Genomic DNA, 19,640 nt, shown 5'->3' with positions numbered 1-19,640 from the left:
GGAGTCCCTGAAGAACCTGGTGCCTGAACACAATCACCAAAAGCCCAACAACTTCAGGACTTCAGCATTCATCTGGAAATACCATCTTGCTGTTACTTATGTGGAGAAATACCAATGATTTTACATATAACTGTCTGAATTTCCCAACAAGGCTTGGCTCAAGGATTTTTTTCTTGATTCATTCATTCCAAATTATATTTTGGCAACTTTTTCTTCTTCCCATTGTGACAGTGAAATCTGACTACTTAAAACATGTTTATCAATAAATGTAAAATTAAAAAATTAAGGGAAATACTCAGAGATCATTAATTTTGTTATAATCTGAATATGTTGGCTAAGCTAATTCTTCTATCTCTTTTAGTGTTTTCATATAATTATTATAAATCTCGTAAAAAAACTGAATTTCTGGCTTTAGCCCAAATTAAGCGGGTTGGCAGTTTGATTGGTCTTTAAAGGACAGGAATACATTGTGAGAGCCTTTAGTACAAAAATTCTCAGTAAAAGGTGAACCACTGCAGCTGAACATGAACATGAGTGGAGATTAAATATGAATTGTTCACTGTACTCACATAACACGAGTAGAGATTGCCTGTTGGGAGTACCAATTGTAAGAGCACCATTACAATGGTAAATGCAAACAGGAGAAAGCAGATGGAAAACTTCTACCAGTCCAATGTAAAGTAGGATTGTTCCAATGAGAATGATTTTGAGTGGAACTTTAACCCATTCCCTATACCCCACCCCCCACCCCCCCAAAAAAAGGTTTTGGGTCACATAGCCTGCAAGAATGTAAAAAGCCCATAACTTGCTCTCAACCTGCCCACTTCCAGAGGTTAAGAGAGGTGGGAACAAGGGGTACAGGTGAGCTTGTTATTTTATACTGCAATGAGATGATGCACCTTATAATTAACTAGCAGTTTAAATGTAATCTTCACGTTTCCAGTTTCACGCAACATGTCAGCTAAAGCAACTTGAAGGCTGCTGGATTTTCTATTTTCCACTTGCCAGTTAGCTTCACTTTACCCGCTTCATCCTCCCACTGCCATCTCTTATCATGGCACCTCTCCACTAGCACACTGAGCAACCTTTTCAATCACCTAATAACCATTCTGGACTTCTTGCAGTCCTCTGTCCTTACCAATCATTCCTGGTCATTGACCTTTGCTGTTACAGCTCTGAGGCATTCGAACCCTCCCTCCCTTCTGCTCTGCTACTTGACTGCACATACTCCCAATGGTCTTTACGACTGATGGCTGACCTGTCTTTCAAATCAAATTGGTTGGAGCCAGGAAATTGAGACATAAAAAAAGACCTGCCTTAAATCTGACATAATCTGAGGAAAATCACATAATAAACAATAAACTCTCATCATCTTTTGTAGATAGAAGGGTTTCTGTGATCTTTTTTCATTTTACATTCATTTTATTGAAACCTGATAAAGGCACGTTGCAATTAATAGAACATTATGGTATAAATTGAATAACTTTTTCTCTGTCATGACCTAATCAGAAATAATATTGAGTGATATGCATTAATATGCGACTAAAAGCACTTGCAAAATATAATTCAGCAGGGAATTGCTGAGATAAAAACAAAAATATTCCAATGAGAATAAGACTGGGAAAAATATACAAACATACCAAATTACCAAGTAGGAAAAAACTAACTGGTTCATCCAGCCTTCTCTACAAAATCATACACTGAACTTCATGACTAAGTACTTCTCCCCTCCTCCAGTCTCCCGCTCAATGCCATAGTCATGTAATCTCATAAATAGAACCCATGGTAACAGGCCTCATAAAGTACTGACAATAATACAACTTGCTTTTACAGTATATCTCACTAGTTATAATTGCTTGACAACTATAATAAGATTAAGCTATATACAGGCAGAGCTAACTTTTGTTTTTACAGTGCAATAGTAAACCAGTTTGATTTATGAGTAATTATTGGGGCCACTGGATTGCACTGTTAATCTACTGAGTTTTCACCAATGTATTCTTGATTAAAATATCCCATATAGGATATCAATATAGTAATTGAAATATATTTATTGATATTTTTGGCCTTGGCGTGTAAGGAGGTGAGTCACTCGCCATAGGGTACTTAGCGTCTTAGCTGCTCTTGTAGTTATGGTATTTATATGGCTGGTTCAGTTGAGTTTCCAGTCAATGGTGACCTTCCAGGGTATTGAGGAATGGGAACTTGGTGATGGCAATGCTACTGAATGTCAAAATTAGGTGTTAGATTCTTTCTTGTTGGAAATAGTCATTTTCTGGCACTGTTGTGGCACAAATGTCCTTATAATGGAAGGGTGGTCACTGCCCTGAAGAACTCAAACAATGATCCTAGAATGATTGAATTTGTACACCGCAAACATCTTCCTCTGTAGGATGGAGGGGCTGACTCCAACCATTGGAGTACATAGAACATAGAACATTACTGTGTTTCCCCTTTGATGCTCATTGAATTCAGGTTTATTAAGGCGCTTTGACACCACACTCACTCAAATGTTGCCTTTCTGCCTAAGGCAGACATTCTCTCATTTTATATGTTTATTTTTCTTGTGGTTCATTCAATGGATGTGAACATTGCTGGCAATGCTGACATTTATTGTTTATTCCTAATAGCCTCTGAATGGAGGAGGCAGTTAAGAGACAACTCCATTGCAGGGTCTAGAGTTGAATATCAGCCAGACTATGCAAGGAAGGCAGATGAAATGAACCACGTGTGTACTTGTCAAAATTCTGTGGTTGTGTTTCATGTTTACTGTGACAAGCTTTTAGTTTCTCAATTTAGATTTATTTAATTACTTGAACTTAAATTTCCCAGTTGCCATTTTGGAATTTAAACTCCTATCATTGGATCAATTGTCCAGAACTCTGGTTGTTGGTCCATAACACCAAATCCATTGTGGTCTCAGGGTCACAGATTTGGAAGAAACCAGAAAGTCGCTTTGGTCAGAAAGCATAAGTCAAGCAGTATGCATTACTTTCCGAGTATTAATGTTTACATCAGAGAACACAACATGAATAACATGACTCAAAAGCCAATTAATGCAAATGCTGGAAATCTGAAATAAGAGAAAAAAATGTTATAAATACTCAGAAGGTCAAGCAGTACCTATGGAGAGAAAAACAGAGTTGATGTTTCAGAGCAATGACCTGATGAAAACAATTTTATTCTAAACAAAAACTTTAGGAATAGAACCAGGCCAATCAGCTCCTCAAAGTTGTTCTGTCATTCAGTTAGACCCTTGCTTATCCTGATCTCTCTGTTGATACCAATTTTTTTACTCATCGCTTAATACATTGGTTAACAAAAATCTATTAATCTTGGATTTAAAATTAACCATTGTCCAAACAACAGCTGCTGTTTGTGGAAATGTTCCAATTTGATGCCACTCTCTACAATGGAAGTGTTCCCTAACTTTGGTCCTGGAAATCTTGAATACTTTCTATTCCATGATCTAAGTAAGTTATAAGTACTGTGAACTGTTGTTGCCCAACACATCCATCAGGGACTTCACTCAAAACATTCTGCCAATATGATTACTTGCCTATTATCCTTACTCTCTGTTTCCTGACGCTCTGCCAATTTTCTAGCCAACGTGATAGATTTCCTCCAGTTCCCTGAGCTTCAGCTTTAGCCAACAGTCTCTTCATATTGACTTTATCAAATGCCTCCTGGCAGTCCATACAAAAAAAGCAATCGACAGCCTTTTGTCCACAGCTTGATAACTCTTCAAAAATTTAATGAGATCTATCAGGCATGATCTACCCTTTATGAACCTATCCTGGCTATCCTTAATCAACTCATAATTTTCAAGGTGTTCACTCACTCTGCCTTTAAATTAATTGTATTTTATATTTTCATATTATATTTTCCTTGCAACTTAGAAGAAGGCCATTCAAATAATCTATAAGAGTCTATTGCCAGCTCTCAGAGCAGTCCCATCAATACCTTTCTCCCACTAACTTCTTGTAACCAATTCTCTCCTATATGCCCATCAATTCCTCCCAATTATCCTGCCAGCATTTCCATCAGAGGTAATTTACAGTGGCTAATTAACTCACCAACATGTCTTTGTTGTGTGGGAGGAAGCTGGAGCACCTGGAGCAAATCTACACTGTCACGGGGAAAATGTGCAAAGCCCACATTGAGTACCTCAGATCACAGGCAAATACAGACCTCTGTCCCACCCAGTAATAACCAGTAATTTATTACAAACATACTAAACTGAGTTTCAGAATAATTGAGAATGTTTCTAAGAATGAAAATAATGGTCTGGATCTTGCAGAGTAATGTTGGCATTTCTTCGCACAAGTGCCTGCTCTTTTGTGTTTCCTGCACCAATATGAAGTCAGACACTTACTGGTGGCTTTTCACTGACAATTTGCCACGTGTCAAAGTTCTATCAGATATTTTATGGGCAAGGTTGTTTCTAGCCCTTTTTCATGATGTGACATAATTAAAGTATCAGGGTGGTTTGGGAATCCAAGTTGACAAGAAGGGTCCACAAAACTTTATTTTGCATGTGGCATGCAAGTCAGGAGTCAGTGTAGGTGGTTTGCCACTGACAGGCTTCAGTACAAAACATTTTAAAGGAGACTATAAACACAGTAACATTCCCTATACCCATGAACATCTCCACTGCCTAACAGATGTTATGCCCATAGAATATCTTCTCCTAAGCCAATAATCGCTTGAACCCAGGAATGGTCTTGCAAAAATGTGTCAAATAGTCCAATGCATGAAATTAGGGACCTCATTGATGGTGAAACAAGAAATGGACAGAAGCCATCTAGCATGCAAAATCCAGATAGGGTGCAGGATTGCAGCTCACTAGGAAAATTGAACACAGTCAGCCCTTCCGCTTCTACTCTTTCTTCTGCCCATTGTGCAATTGCAAAATTGGCCACACTGCTCTGATAATTTCAGGTTTCTTTACTGTGTGGTATTTAACAATTGAATCTACAGGGTAAATGCAGATAGGCTTTTTAATCACAGAAGTGTCTTACAGCACTCTCCATTCAAGCTTAGTTGCTTCTTTGTCTTATCTGATTATCATTAGAACCATATTCTTACAAGGATGCACTAAACCTTTGTGGCATTACTGTAATGTTATTGTTTTAAAGGTGACTTGTGTGCATTATTTAACTTTAAAACAAATTTGAGCAAATAGTTTTTGTAGACACAAGACTGTAAATGTTGGAAGTCTGGACAACACACAAAAAGTGGGAGGAACTCAGCAGGTCCGGCAGCATCAATGGAGGGAAATGGACAGTCGACGTTTCAGATTGAGACCTTTCATCAGGACTGGAAAGAAAGAGCTGGAGGAAAGAAAGAGCAAATAGTTTTTGTATCTGTGTTGGGCTGTTTTAAAGATATTTCCCCCTTTGAAAAGATGTGAAGCTGGCATCCCATGGGATCTCCTGAGAACAATACAATTTGAATATGTTGGGAAGAAGCCTGACAGTCATAAACTAAATAAACTTTGGCCATCATCAAATACAAGATTAATCAACATGATTTAAAAAGCCACAAAACTGGTTAAAAATTAATGATAAATGAAATGTTAAAGGTTTTTCATCTGAGTTGACTCTGAGGTGCACTGGCACAGCAAATGGAAAAACATCATTTGCAAACTCTACTATCTTCGAATAACATGATTTTAAGGATGAAAACTTAGAATTCTGCCAGTAAAGTAAAAATGACAACTGAGAACAGAGGTTATTCAAATCTTTGTAAGGAGTGGTTGCACAAATATGTGCCTATAATTCTTTTTTTGGAGCCTTTAGAAGAAACTGTTTAATATATTTGCCAGATGGTTTTAAATAGTTTTATTAATTTACAAAACCAGAAAAGATAAATATCAAAAAAGAAAGGAAACATTATGGAGAAATGAAAGAAAGTTCGAAGAAGATGGAAAATGCAAGATGTTATGATTTTATGGGATGCATATGTCCTGTCGGTTGTAGCATTTGTTACAGCAAGTAATTAATATGTCATATCCTACAGTCTATGCTTATTTTGGTCCAATGGTTAAGGGAAGTCTTTTATATGTTAAACCATTCTATTTTATTGTTTTAATAATAGAGAAAACAAAAAGAATAAATATAGAATTTATGGCACATTTCATTTCATTTCATAACTAAAGTGTGGTGGAAATGAATTTTAAATGTTCTTTCATAAATTTAATGAAACTTGCCAATGAGATTTTCTTCTCTGAGTCCAGCTGTTGATTTAATGTCACTGGGTTCTTATTGCAGGCAGTAAACATGATGATGATGTCATAATAGCCTGGCATTTTCAGTAGATTGCTGTTTCCAGAAAGGTTACAAAATAGCATCCCACTGATCAACTCTGGAGCATGATTCCAGCTTAAAGAACCTTTTTGTTGATTCCTGGAATCTGGGGCAAAATTAACAGAACCAGAAAGTCTATTATGTGTAATTGTTGCAAATATCTAAAAAAAAATCCTGCTAATGTCATTCTGAGTAAAACAATATTAAGTACAGAAAATGAATTTTTAAACAGAACATATTTCATCAAAATCATTAAACTTGCTGATTGAAGACATAATAAAACTGAGTGTTCTGTTGATTTGAAAGGCATTATTCTTCCAGAAAATCACTTTAATTCCATGATTTGAGTGATTTGATGGAATCACTGATGTCATGGAATAAGAATGATTCTATCAGTGAGAGTCCATTGTTGTATCAATACATAAAGCCTTAAATGTTCATTCTAAGGCACTCTTTTGTGCCTCTTATACTGCCTTCCAAATTATTCCAAACAAAAGTCACTCTTTGCACAATAAGAATCTTCATGATGTGTTTTATATTTACATTAATACCTTGTCACCTGGCCTACTTTCTTGAAGTTTTTTTTAAACTAGTGAATTCCATGTACTACAATGACTGGAAGTGTGACAGGGCAGAACTTATGGCCCAATTATACCAAATGCTAACGTGGAGTAAATTGCATGGTTAAATCATTTTAATATTTCTGGATAGAATATACATGAAAGTCATACTGACAATTAGTGAAAAGGCTGAGAGATGTTAGGAAGAGAGGGAAGGTGGGAGGGGGCCAGGATGGGTTTTTGACCATACTGCCACATCATTTAAAGCTTGACAGCTCTTGAAGCAGAACCAGAATTCAGGAAGGCAATGACACGTCTAACTGAAAGTAGAAAGCCAACAATGTATAGCTCAGTGAGTATAAAAATATCCTTCTAACACAAATGAGACATCATACAACTGTAGTAGAGATGTATTAACAGAATGGCCAAGATAATACAAGAGGAGGAGGAGGAGGAGGAAGAGGACAAAGACACATAAGAAGATAGGAAGGCAATTATATGTTAAGTACTTAACATGTCGAAGTAATTGCATCCCTGATTAGTTGGGCAAAAAAATAAGTTTTGTACAGAATAAATGCTATTGTTTGATCGGCAAAAAGTATTAATTTTTCATTTATACCTACTGTGATGAGAGCCTTATATTTGCATAGCAAGCAACCAGAAGCTCTAACATTTTATTCCAGAAAGAGAAACTGACCAAATGGAATGATCCTCAACTGCAAAATAAGCAAGTAGTGAGAGAAAATGACCGAAGATTTCTGCCTTCCCTCAGTACAGGAATGTCAAAAATGCTAATGACTTTGAAAGAACGGAGAGATGTTAGAATTCTAATGAATGAATCGTGGCAGCTCTCTGAATTTTAGCCACTAACACAAAAGATTGTGCACGCTAATTGGACTTTAAGTGAATGCAATATTTTCAGAGAAAGTGGTGACGTTGGTTGACAGTAGGTGCTCGTATATCCCCATGAGTAAAACCTGTAGTTCCAGAAAGTCATTCAGACCCAGTAATTCATTGAAAACTAATGATGCACATACTTAATTATCTTACTCATATGTCAAACATTGTGAACTGGGGTGAACTGGCAAGCAAAGCATTAATTACTTGCCTAATGCAAGAAAGAGCCTGGCATTTCTTGCCTATGGCATTATGGAGTGGGCCACTGGCCAAGAAATTCAATGGAATAATGATTTTCTGGGACAGAGTTAGTACTGTCTTGTTTCTTGAAGCTTTCAAAGCTCCCTGTAGGATATTTCAAATTTCTTCCATGGCCTTTGTTGTGAAATGTAATCTTAATCCACTGAATTCAACATAGATATTTAAATAAATTTTTGGTGATCTATACATCCTGGTCCCTAGGAATCTGTAAGATTGTTATGGTTCTGCCTTGTGAGCCAGACATCCTAGATTCTCCTTATTCTTCTTCTTCCATATATGTGCCATTATACAAGGTACTGGTGAAGAGAAACCTGCAGAAATATTTCCCAGGATTCAATATTAAGACCACTGCTCTTTTTGATATATGTTAATAACAAAGTCGTCTTTGAGGGGTCAGTGGTGGAAGGGGTGAGCAGCTTCAAGTTCCTGGGCATCAGCATCTCAGAGAATCTACCTTGGGCCCAACACATTGATGCAATCATGAAGAAGGCAGGCCAGCGCCTCTTACTTCATTGGGAGTTTGAGAAGATTTGGTATGTCACCTAAGACTCTTGCAAATTTCTACAGATGTACGGTGGAGAGCATTTTGACTGTTTGCATCACCGCCTGGTATGGAGGCTCCAATTTGCAGGAATGAAAGAGGTTGCGGAGGGTTGTAGATTCAGCCAGCTCTATGACGGTCACAACCCTCCCTGCCATTGAGGACATCTTCAAGACGTGGCGCCTCAAGAAAGTGGCATCCATCATTAAGGACCCTCAGCACCCGGGACATGCCCTCTTTACGTTACTACCATCGGGGAGGAGGTACAGGAGCCTGAAGATCCACACTCAACATTTCAGGAACAGCTTCTTCTCCTCCACCATCAGATTTATGCACTCATGAACACTACCTCGTTCCTCTTTTGCACTATTTGTTTTTGTAACTTATAGTGATTTTTATGTCTTTATGTCTTGCACTGTACTGCTGTGCAAAACAACAAATTTCATGACATATATCAGTGATAATAAATCTGATTCTGACAGATATATAGAAAATAATTTCAGTTTGCGATATTAGCTAAATAGTGAAGACCATAAACTGAGCTATTCTGAGACTTAGAAAACCCTAAATAAAGGACAAGAATTAGTAGAAGTTTAAGATTATTCAAGGTTTAGGAAGAGTAAATAAAGCAATGGTATTTCCATTTGCTAATGGGTCAATAACCAAAGACATAAATTTAACATGAGGGGTAAGGAACCAGGGTTGAAGAATAGTTAGAATTTGAAATGCACTGACAGACAGGGTGCTGGAACCAAAGTAAATAGTTGCTACCCAATGTGAACAGGATAAATTCTTGAAGGAAAGATAAACTATAGGAATGGAATTAGGAGGGAGTAATTCTAGAAGTCCTCAATATTGCCTTTGGACTCTTTGAAATGTCTTGGCATCAGACCATACAAAAAGGAATTCCTTTTGCTTATATTATTGCCCTTCCTCAGCTGTGAATCAGCACTCCTCCTTCTTGAACACCATATGGAACAGGGGTTCAGAGTACACTGTGGATGAAGGTATTGCTATTGGTATTGGTTTATTATTGTCACTTGTACCAAGGTACAGTGAAAAACTTGTCTTACAAACCAATCTTACAGGTCAATTCATTACACAGTGCAGTTACTTCAAGTCAGTACAGAGTGCATTGATATAGTACAGGTAAAAAAAAATAACAGTACAGAGTAAAGTGTCACAGCTACAGAGAAAGTGCAGTGCAATAAGGTGCAAGGTCACAACAAGGTAGATCGTGAGGTCATGAGGTCATAGGTCATAGTCCATTTCATTGTATAAGGGAACTGTTCAATAGTCTTAGCACAGTGGGGTAGAAGCTGTCTTTAAGTCTGGTGGTATGTGCCTTCAGGCACCTGTATCTTCTACCCGATGGAAGAGTGGAGAACAGAGAATGTCCCAGGTGGGTGGGGTCTTTGATTATGCTAGCTGCTTCACCAAGAAAACGAGAGGTAAAGACAGAGTCCAAGGAGGGGAGACTGGGTCCGTGATGTGCTGGGCTGTGTCCACAACTCTCTGCAGCTTCTTGTGGTCTTGGGCAGAGCAGTTGCCATACCAAGCTGTGATACATCCTGATAGGATGCTTTCTATGGTGCATCGGTAAAAGTTGGTGAGAGTCAAAGGGGACAAACCAAATTTCTTTAGCCTCCTGAGGAAGTAGAGGCGCTGGTGAGCTTTCTTGGCTACTTTAATGCCCATCACTGAGAATAGATCAGTAGCACCAGCACTGAACAAGCTGCCAGTCATGAGGAACATAACTGCCAGACAGTGACAGGTGGTGAAAGAATAAATGCCAAGTTAGCTTAGTTCTCATCAATCTACCTGTTCATACAGTATTGGTAGAAGTTTCAAATGCACCATCTTTCTCAAGAACCAATTCCATCTTCACAATAAGGGCATCTCCATTATGCCGTGTGGCATTATGATTGTGCTAAATGGGGTGAATTCAGAAACAGAACTATTAGATGAAAATAGGGCAGCTGGGCAACCATGAGCCACAGTGGCAGCAACATTTTATACCATCACAATCTGTAAGCTTACGACAGAGCACATCCCTTACTGAATCATTACCATTTATGATGGTACAAGAGTATACAAATACAACACCAGGGCGTACCTGAAAATGAACTAGAAAAGGACTAAACGCAAATTTAATAGCAAAACAGCATATTATAGTAAGATCAATACACTTCTTATCTGCTATATTCAGCTGCGAAAAGTTGCAAACTATTAACAGCTAACGGGAGCACAAGGCTACGTGAATGATCCTCGGTGATGGTGGAGCCAGTACAAGTGCAAAGTTCCAAGCCAAGATGCTTGCAACCATCTTCAGTTATTAGTGCCAAGTGAATGATTGATCTTGGACTTCTCCTGAGGTCCCCACCATTTCAAGATCCAGTCTTCAGGAAATTTGATTCTCTCCACACGCTGTTGAGAAATGATCAAGTGCACTGAATACACCATACCCTGTCAATATACCAACTCAAGTGCTCCAGGATTAGCTGGGTCTCTAGGTAAGCTAATCCTGTACAGCAACATTGGTATCTATCCAACCTATGAACAATTACCTTAATGCTTATCTACCAAAACCAGAACAAATGTAATCTGTTAATTTCATCCCAGTTACTTTCAACCATCAATGGGTAATGCTTTCAAGCTGCACTTACTCAACAATGACTTGTCCAGTGGTGCTCAAACCAGATTCTACTGCGACCAATCTGTTCCAGAGCATATTTCAACATTAGTCCAAACATGTACATGAGAAATGAGTTCCAGAAACCTGGTGAGAGTAACTATTCTTGACATTAAGTCATTGACTGCACATCAAGGGGACCTAGGATTCCATGAGTTTAAGTCATAGGTAGCAAAAAGGAAATAGTTGTGTTGTTTGGCATTCTCAGCACCACAGCACATTGCTACAGACTGAGGCCTAGCCACTTTCATGTGGTTCATCATTAGATTAGGAATGGGAATACCTACTGATGAGAGTGTTCACATTCATTTGCAACTCTTTAGAGATACAGGCCACATGTAATAAGAAAGGGTCCTAGCACTTCTTCTTGATACTCAACAGCACATCTAGAACACAGCAGAGTATAGCACAGGAACAGGCCCTTCAGCCCACCATGTCTGTGGCAACCATGATGCCAATCTAGCTAATTCTATCTGCCTGAACATGGTCTGTATCTCGCTGTTCCTTTCCTGTTCATGTCTAAATACCTCTCAAATGCTCCTATTGTATTTGCTTCCACCACATACCCTGGCAGCAAATTGCAAGCACTTAATACTTGTAATGTAAAAAAAAATTGCCTCACATCTCCTTTTAACTTGCCCCCTCTCACCTTAAACCCATGCCCTCTATTATTTGACATCTCCACCCTGCAAAAAAGACTTTGACTATCTTCCTGATCTATGTCTCTCATAATTTTATATACTTCTATCAGGTCACCCCTCAGCCTCTAATGCTCCAGAGAAAACAATCCAAGTTTGTACAACCTCTCCTTATAGCTAGTACACTCCAATCAAGGAAGCATCTCGGTGAACCTTTTCTACATCCTTTCCAAAGCTTCCACATCCTTCCTGTTGTGTGGCAACCAGAATTGCAGACAATACTCCAAATGTGGCCCAACTAAAGTTTTATTCAGCTGCAATATGATTTCCTGATTTTTACACTTAATGCCCTGATTGTATGCCTTCTTTACCACTCTATCCACATGTGTTGCCACTTTCATCATCAACAATACATATCAACAATACTCCTGGGAATCCCTTCAATAGTGTCATTGAAAGTGCCCATGAGCTGGTTTCGTGGTGTTGGTAAATGTTAATTATAGTCATTTTTTGGGAGCACCAGGAGCTTCAGGACAGTTTCAGATTAACAATCAAAAGGCACTTACTTCTCTTGTATAATAACATCATTACATTATTTGTATGCAACATGTGAGTAAATATGCTACACTGTTTGCCCTCTTCGGAAAAATGTGCGAAACATTTTTATCTATATATTTCAATTACAGGCTCAGCCTATTTACTGACTTTCTCTAAAGCTCAGGTTTTCTTAAATGTAGTTAGGTTTCTGTCATTGTCGTTTCTTCTTGACTTAAGGATGTGGTGTTTTAATTCAACTCACTATTGATTTGTGTCTCCTCTTCAATAGTTGGCTCTTTGTTCATATCTGGAATAAATTCAACACCTCCTTCTCAATGTGTTTAGCTGTGTTTCACACTGTAATCATGTTGCCAACATAGACACTTCTAACCTTTCCTCCAATTCACACTGTATATTGTTTTGGACTACAGATTTGTATTGTTTCAGCAGTATCTGAATCACATGCATCATACTTGCTTATTGGTCTTAACACTCTCACTTTGTGTGAATTGTTTGTTTTTGCCTTTTCCCGACAAATTGTTGAGATATGAATCATGATTTAGGGCCGGATGGCAGTCATTCTGACCCAAGATTTATGGTTACTGCATATGCTACAGCCAGAGACACGAGAGACTGCAGATGCTGCAGATCTGGAACAGCAAACAATCTGCTGGAGAAACTCAGTGGATCAAGTAGCATCTGTGGGAGGAAAGGAAATGTCAATGTTTCGGGTCGAACCGAAACATCGACAGTGCGCTATCGCCACATGACCAAAATAAATTTATGTCACCTTGCACCTCCAAAAATGTTGATGTCACAGTCCTTCTGCAGAGTGTAGTGGGCCACAAGCAGCAAAATAGGCACAGGTGCTGAGCGTTTATAAACAGTTGGGAAAAAAAGCAGGAATTAAAAATAATATTTTTTAGTTTAATTTTTAAATTATAAATTCATTTAAAACAGCCATGATTAATTTATTAAAACATCAAATGAAAAGGGCTGCACTAAGTGTCCCAGCCATGGAAGACTTCAAGTGAACAAAGTATATCCGGCTGGTCAACTCAGCAGCTTGCAGAGAACCTCTGGTCCTGCTATCAAGCCTGGGGGTACAGCAAGGGGTCGCAGTGTGTACGGCTGACCTCCAATGTGCAGTGCACAGGCATGGTAGTCTGTGCTCTGCAGCTGGCTGATGGTTCCCTTTGGCCCACCAGCTAGCTGTTAGCATGTTCCGGACCTGTGTTTCTGTATCAACTGTCACCTCTCCACTCTCCCCTCCAAATTAGACTCTGAAGCTACCATCACGGAGGAGGTACAGAAGCCTGAAGTCCCATACCACCAGGTTCAAGAACAGTTACTTTTCTTCAACCATTCGGTTCTTGAACCAACCAGGACAATCTTAATCACTACAGTTTGCACTAAAATGGCCTTGGTGTTTTTTTTGTTCTAATTGTGTTTTTTCTTGTAAAAATTTTGTATACTTTATGTTTTTCTTGTGAATGCTGCTTATATGATGCTAAGTGCCAGTGATGCTGCTGCAAGTAAGTTTTTCATTGCACCTGTGCATACATGTACTTGTGCATATGACAATAAACTCAACTTTGACTTTGAAGTCTCAAGTGGGTTTCAAGTCTCCGACGCATCAGCAGTTTTGCTGGGATAAATCCTGTGGTAGAATATGACATCTTACAATATTCAAACCAGAAGTCAGTTAAATTAGTGCTTCACTGCATCCTTCAGAATACACATAGAATTTTCCACTGTACCATTGAGAGTGAGATAGGTAGTATGGGAGAATTATTGAATCTTGATACCACTGCACCTCATGAAGTGTTCAAACAAATATGATGTGAACTGTGGTCAATCATCCGACACCAACTCCTCAGGTACACCATGTGTTGCAAAGACCAATCCTAGATCTTTATTTGTACATTTTGCTGTCACAAGTTCCCACATATCTAATTTCAATCCATTTTGAGTGCAAATCAAGGCTTAGAAAGATTTCTTTGTGTTTCTGATAAGAATGGACAATCTGATAACGATATATCAGCCACTTCTATGTCTATATGGTGTCTTTAATTATGTCACTCTGCACCCCTACCAGACTGCATGGTGACACTGAATCTTCTGAACCTTTGTCAATGTCTAGCCAATAAATGCAGCTTCTGGTCAGTATGGTCTGAATGTAACTTACACATGGGTCTGCCCCTATTTCAGACGCGCTTGATGAGTGGACAGTTCAAATGGTGTCCAGTAAAATAGTTGCAGGGGTGCATTTAGACAATGATCCAAATTGATCCAGTATGCTTATAGACTTGTTTTAGAAATGTGTCCTACTGCACTGCCTGAGTAACTTTTGGAGCTGTGTCTGGAAAATAATTGTCCACTGTTCATTATGTGTAAGTTGTGCTTTCCCTACTTCTGACATCCTTCATGTCGAACTCTGGGTAAAGCCTCAGGAATAACATTCTCTTTGCAAGATATTCACCCAGTCCCTCCCAAGGCCAATTGTTAGATGTAGGAGCTTCAACTGAGGACAGGAATTTATACCAGGCTCTCAGCAACCAGGTTCCTGGCACAGCAGCACACAGCTGTGTGAGGACAGCGGTGTACAATATATTCCTGGCACAACAGTGTTGCCAGTAATGCATCTCTGTAGACATAATATTACAATGACCCCTTTTACTTCTGATTCCATGAGTATTCTTGTTCCATGGAACACATCCTGAGCACCAAGTGAAGTACCTGTGTAATGTAGAAAAATGTGAGGTTATCCACTTTGGATTTCTGTTTTGTGCACTGAAGTATTTTTAAAATGGCGAGAGATTTGACAGCGCTGATGTTTGAAGGGTCTGAGGTATCCTTGTACATAAGTCACTGAAAGCCAGCATGCAGGTGCAGCAAGTGACTAGGAAGGCAAAAGATATGTTGACCTTCATTATGAGAGGATCTGAGATGTAAAGGTGTCTTACTGCAATTATGCAGGGCCTTGGTGAGGCTGCGCTTAGAGTACTGTGTGCAATTTTGGTCTCCTTCACTGAAAAAGGATATGCTTGCAGTAGAGGGAGAGCAAGGAAAATTCATTCAACTGGTTTCAGGATTGGCTCATTTACTGTACGAGGAGAAAGTGAGTAACTAAGCCTGTATTCGCTAAAGTTTAGAAGAATGAGAGGAGATCTCATTGAAGCTTACAAGATGCTTGATATGGATGCAGTTTTGCCTGCCCCTTTTTCTGTTACCCCTGAATGAGGAGTTGAGAACCAGGCATCAGAGAATAAGGGGCAGGTAATTTAGAATGGAGAGGAGGTAAAAGGGAGGGTGGCGAATCTTTAGAATCCTTCACCTAGGCTATTGAGGTTGAGTCATTGAGTTCATTTAAAACCAAGATCAATAGAATTCTGGATATTAAGAAAATCAAGGGATATGGGGATGGTGCAGAAAAATGGCACTGAGATAGAAGATCAGCTATGATTTTGATGAATGGCAGAGCAGGTTCAAAGGGCCAAATGACATACTCCTGTTCCTATTTCTTATTCTATTTTTCTTCACCTATTTTGCTTGTGTTAGACAATTCCCTGTTTCTGATTTAATGGATAGGATTGTGCTGGCCCTCACCCAGACTTTGCAGCCAACTCCTGCTAGCTCAGTGACCACAATAACCTTTTGCAGCTTCGCAGCTCCCAACAACTTTCAGTCCTCACCACAATGCCCATTCAATGAAGTGACTAAGCCTCAGGCGACTCATGCTATTAAAAGGACTTTTCATTTTTTCCATATGTCTGTGTATCTAAGCATAAGTTAAAATGATTGCAAAACAATTAACTTATTGGAAAAAATAATATTATTAACGGAACTTAAAAATAAAAATGTCATTTTAAAACACGATTAACCAACCTAAAACTAAAGCATTTTTTAAAACTTATCTTTTTAATGAAGGTTGGCAGCTATGGTTGGCACGAAGCCAAAGGGAAGGATATGAGATGGTCCTTACACTCAGCTCAGGTCATTACAGAATAACCAGGACACAACAGTAAATCCAGGAACAGAGCAGGAAGTCAGCTGCACTCACAGCTCACCTCCAGGATGTTCCATACTTTCACAGTGCACAAACCCACCAACTATCCAGCTGGTCTATTATTAGTTTTCTCAAGATGTTACCCTTTTCTTCCACTGTGAATACTCATGCAAAGTAATCATTCAATACACCTGCCATTTCCTCAGTTCTATTTGTAATATCATCATTATCAAAGTCTTAAGAGGCTCCAATTGCTCTTCTACCTAATATAAACTGTAAGTATTGTTGATTTTGATACTTCTTGGAAATTAATTTTCATATCATTCAATTTCCATTTTCTTTTACAGAACCACCCAATGACATTATCATGCAATCAATCACAAGTTACCCTTGTGCATTCCCTGAGTCCAGTTAGTCCAAGTGCTTTTACCTTGCCCATACACCCACACAATGCTCCCACTGTGGCTGCAGAAAAACCTGGGAATGTTTGTTCCTTTGCAATAGATGAGCAGTAGATGCCTGTTAAGTGTAACTACAAACAGCTCTGGGTAATAATTTGATTTCTTATTGCGGTGTCTTGCCATGGGCTGCTGTAAACTGGGCTCACTGAAAGAAAGTCAGCTGCAGGAATGCTCACAAAGTGGGAAAGGTCCTTGTACTGTCATCCTGGGAGAAAACAGAAAATTCAAATTCCATGGACCATTTTAAACACATCCAATTTGGGGTATCAGAAGCCCTTGCAATCTGCTGTTAGGGGAATACTGGGTCATGAAAACAGCGTTCTGCGTTAGGGTGGTAGCATGCAGAGTTGGATTGTCAATGATCTGAGCTTTCAGCACAGCACTGTGATGTTGGGCAACAAACAAGAAGCTGGAGGAACTCAGTGGGTCAGGCAGCATCTGTGGAGGGAAATGGACAGTCGATGTTTTGGGTCAAGACCCTTCATCTGGACAGTCCAGATGAAGCATCTTGACCCGAAATGTCGACTGTCCACTTTCCTCCACAGATGCTGCCTGACCCATTGAATTTCTCCAGCTTCTTGTTTGTTGATCCAGATTCCAGCACCTGCAGTCTCTTGTGTCTCTACTGTGATGTTTGGTATCCTCTAACAATGCTGCAAAGAAAGTGGAGTGCTCTGACATAGTAGTTGGGTCTGCATCTGCAAAATGGAGATAGCAACCACTCCTCTGCTGGAACTATATGTATTTCATCAGACATAGGTTGTGGGTTGATGGATTAAGAAAGGACTGACTGGATATGAGCTCAATCTTCAATGATTTCCAGTCACTGACTTTGTTGCAACTAGGACTGCAACTACAAACCTTTCTTCTTCATCTGATTGATCTGCTGGGCTTGGAAGAGACCACTCCTGTTTGTACCACCGATTGTGATAAAATATTCTCCTGATAGTTGAGTGATGTGTATTGCAATGTATGAATTAAATACTATCATGATTGAATCACTGTGAGTTTGAGTGTTGGGGCAGTCATACGTGTCATCTCCTTTTCTACTTAGTTACTCCCTTAAGGTCTCTGTAAGTCATTTTACATTCCCTTTGGTTTTATAGGTTCTCAGATGGATGTGGAATGACAGACTTTGTCAGTAGTGCTTGTTGATCTCAGTAGGTGTGTGGTACTCATAAAATTACTTCATGTGCAGTATTGGAGAAATCAGTGCATCCATGCATTTGAAAGAGGTACATGCATAAAAAGTACACACCATTTGGATATATGAACATGGGTCTCCTATGCAATTCTATTTTAGTATTTCAATCTATGGGCAATACAATTTCTAAATCAACGAATGAAGCCTGTTACGTAAGTGCTGCTCTAACTGTAACTTGGCATTATAGATTGAATTGGAACTACTAATTCAGTTTGCAGATTTGCACTATAGTGCCAAATTAAAAAAATAATAGTCTTGACCACTAAATTAGAGGAGGCATTTCAACCCTAAACATACTTACAGTATTGTATGTTTTTCTTTGTTACACAGCTTACCTGGAAACCAAAAAGGTACATTATATCTTTGCAACTTGATAAGTATGACCTTATATACAAAGCTAAATGATTAAAAACACTTTTGTTGCTCAATCTTAACATAAGCTGCACCTTAACATAACCAGGCAAAACATTACTCAGATCTCTGGTTTAAAATCTAAGGATGTATTAAAAACAATCTTATTTTTCACTCAGCAAATTATGTACCAAGTTCTTTAATGATAAATGGTTTGCTATCTTTTAATTTACAATAAAAAAAGATTGAATGGTAACCTAGTGAAGTTATGAGGTATCCTTGTACCTTTGCAGTTCATTGACTGAAAATATGAAAGAGTTGGACATTTGTTTGCTAATTATTAAATAAATTAAATGAACTGGATTGTATTAAGGAAGGTTAATTATAAAAGCTTCTGTCTTCGAATGAAGGTCCTCAGTTATACAAATCTATTATTTGCATTCTTAAGTCACACTGCTACTTAAGCAAATCTCAAATTGCCACTGCTTTGTTTCAGTTATAACAGGGTCTTAAACTGTGAACTTAAGGTTAAAGGTAAAGCAATATGAAACACATTACAGAATGAAATGCATGAATTTACTCCTAATGTGCCCAGACAATGATTTACCTTCAACTTTCATGGGCTAGAGTACCCTTGTTTCAGTCAAATACAGCATATTAAACACATGTCTGCACTGTTTCATGCAGACAAAGTTTGTCTTTCTCCCAGCAGATCACCAATTTCAATTCAATGGGAAAGCTAATCTAAAAAGTTTTTTTATAACTTTCTCACATTATTTGAAATAAAAATGTATAAACATTTCATATTTTGGTTGGCTTCATTTTCATATGCTCATAGATTCATGGGGATTATGTTTAGTTTCCTGTAATTAAATTTTACTGGTACTTTGAACACACTTATTTGGGTCATTTTAAAGCGGACATTAGATACATACGTTTTGCAAAAGAGGATAAAAACAGACAAGAATGTTAATTAGTTAAAATAGACAGAACTTTGACAAACATTATCTTTTAATTATTTGTTTTACTTCTTCATTTTTTGGGACATGAGCACTGGTACAAAGGCTTGCATTTTGTTGCCCTGTGCTAATTGCCCTTGCCACCTTCTTGAACTTCTGCAGTCCTGCTGATGAACACACTCCTACAATGTTCGTTGATATGGAGTTCTGGCATTTAGACCC

The 19,640-nt window shown here is 38.6% G+C and overlaps 1 protein-coding gene across 1 annotated transcript in view; it reads right to left on the bottom strand.

The window, feature by feature from the left end:
• glis3 (GLIS family zinc finger 3) overlaps window positions 1-19,640 on the bottom strand; it is a 388,168-nt gene that overhangs the window by 272,896 nt on the left and 95,632 nt on the right. The window lies entirely within an intron of this gene.

This window comes from Pristis pectinata, chromosome 7, assembly GCF_009764475.1.
Source record: "Pristis pectinata isolate sPriPec2 chromosome 7, sPriPec2.1.pri, whole genome shotgun sequence".
NCBI classification, from domain to species: domain Eukaryota; kingdom Metazoa; phylum Chordata; class Chondrichthyes; order Rhinopristiformes; family Pristidae; genus Pristis; species Pristis pectinata.
Note: the sequence above shows the minus strand (reverse complement) of the source record. Positions and strands in the feature narration are given on the sequence as shown.